The following is a 2,500-nucleotide window of genomic DNA, read 5'->3' on the forward strand; positions in this document are numbered from 1 at the left end:
ACCAAGAGGGATTCCAGATTGCTCCAGCCTCTGGTGCCTCAGCAGGTGGTCTCTGATATGTCTCAGAATGATGTGAGCGAGAGCCTTGCCCGGTATACTGAGTAGTGTAATACCCGTGTGATTACTGCAGTCCCACCGCTCCCCTTTCCCCTTCCAGAGAGGGATGACCACACCCCTCAGCAGGTCAGGGGGAATGTTACCAGTCTGCCATATTGCAGACAGGACAGCATGCAAACCCCTTACCATAGGTTCTCCACCAGCTTTTAACAGTTCAGCTGGGATGCCACAGACACCTGCTGCTTTACCACTCTTCAGCTTTGAGATCGCCCCCTGACTTCAGTCAGAGAGGGTGGATCCTTGCTGATGGGTGGGTCTGGCAAAGGAATCTTGACACTACCCGCTTCCAAGTTAATTGTTGGTGGATCAACCTGGTACAACTGCTCAAGATATACTCACCCACACCCCATCAGGATCAGAGATTATCTGGCCACATGCTGAGCGGACTGCAGTCATCTTGGAGGAGGGCTTGGAGTTCAGCTTTCTCAGGGGTTGGTAGGCAGGATGAAGATCAATTACTAGGAAATTCCTGATAAACTGTTCTTTGTCTCCTCTCAGCAGTGACCTAGTCCTGTGCACCAGGGAACGATGCAAGTTGTGATCCCCTGAGCTGCATATGTAGTTTCAAGTGTTTCCTGTGAGATGAAATTCTGTTTTGCTCTCCCCCCAAATGGTAGCCGCCTTGCCATTGTGGGGGCCTTGAGGTCCCAATGAGCTGTTGAGCCGGACCAGAGGGCTACCCATACTGGAGGGGTCACCAGTGAGGGATGAGACAAAATGGCTTCCTGGTGCACGGCAAAGACAGGTGTCTTTGCCGTGGCGTCCCGTAATTCCAGGAGACAGGAGTCCTGGAGGTTGAGCGATGCTACACGCTGCGCCCTGCAGCTAGCAATACACCTCTTTGGTCCTCTATTCTGGTTAGATGGGTGGCTTGATCAAGGCCTGGTCAAGTCAATCAGCTGGTCAAATATGGCTAGGGTTAAGCAGGCATAGGTCCCGCGACTACCATCAGCACTGTAATAGTGACTGCGTATATTTCCTAACTACCCCTGTGGTTGTTGGGAAAATTTGAGCCCCAACTATAGCTTCCCCTCGTTAGACTCCATGGTGGGTGAGGAAGTGAAGATTTATAATTTGTATTTCTGCAAATTTACAAAGAACTTTCTCTCTCCCTGACGACCTTCGCAATCCCTCTTGAACATCACATATTGTCACTTTGGAACCTTACCAGATTCCAAAGGGCAAGAATGGAAATTGTAATGGTTCCCGAGCTCCCAAACCAGGTAAGAAGGAGAAACGTCCTCCTCAATCCATTAAGGAAATCTTACCTGGTAAATATGAAAGTGTATCATATAGTAAATACCTAGTAGTGAAGACCATTGATGGTGTATCTATCATGTATCTTGATATTTTTGAAGTACATCGGAAGATAGTTGAGGAATGTCAACATGATCCTCGCATTACCCCATAGCGAGAAGGTAGCCAGACGAGAGTGACCGTCTGCGTGCGATATGCGACATTTCTGGGGCTCAAGTCTCATGTTCTCATAAAACCGTCAATTACTGTAAGGGAATTGTCTTTTCCCGAGACTTGATGAGGTATTTTGAGGAGAGACTGTTAGAAGAACTTAAGAATTTTAATGTAGTGGCAGTAAAACGATTTAAGAAGAAAGTTGATGGTTTTAAACAGTACACCAGCTCTTCTTCTAACTTTTGAATCGTTAGTCTTACCTGAATCGGTTAAATTGGCATGGTACCTAACCCTATGCGGTGCTTCCACTGCCAGGGTTATGGGCATAGAGTCAACACTTGCCGTTTTAAGGAAAATAGACAATCAAGAGTGTGTGTGAAGTGTGGTACAACAGGTCATCAAGAAGACAACTATCCAGGTCCAATATGCTGTTACCACTTCAAAGAAGATCATGAAGCTAACACCACACACTCTGCCACTACCTTTAAACCTCAGTCCGCAAATGCTGAAACTTCCTCTGGTGAGTTGTTCCGCCAGAAACGGAGTAGGAGTGAAGGGTCTACTGAGGACACTCCTTCCAAAGTAAGGTTTTTGGAGCCTGTTCAAAAGACTCCTCATAGAGTCGGGTCTTTGGAGCCACCAGGCAGGGCTCCTGAGGCCGCCACATCCACAGGGGCCTCTGCTGCTAGACAGACTGCTCCTGAACCGAAGGCTCAGGTCCATCCTTTGCCCAAGCAAAGAAATTCTGAGCCTGTCCAAAGGAAGCCTGTGGAAACTAGTTCCACAGGTAAACAACCCATCAAAAGTACTCCCAAGATGCTGGAAAGAGACAGCCTAAAGGTGTTGGGCAGGCCTTAACCACGGGTGCTGCCAAACACCTAATGAAGTAGTTTGTCAACCTGAAGAACTGGATATCCTAATCCAATGGAATTATCTGGGAAGAACTGCAACATCTGATAGCTTCATGTAATCC

The sequence above is a fragment of the Penaeus chinensis genome, chromosome 4, assembly GCF_019202785.1.
Source record: "Penaeus chinensis breed Huanghai No. 1 chromosome 4, ASM1920278v2, whole genome shotgun sequence".
NCBI lineage: Eukaryota > Metazoa > Arthropoda > Malacostraca > Decapoda > Penaeidae > Penaeus > Penaeus chinensis.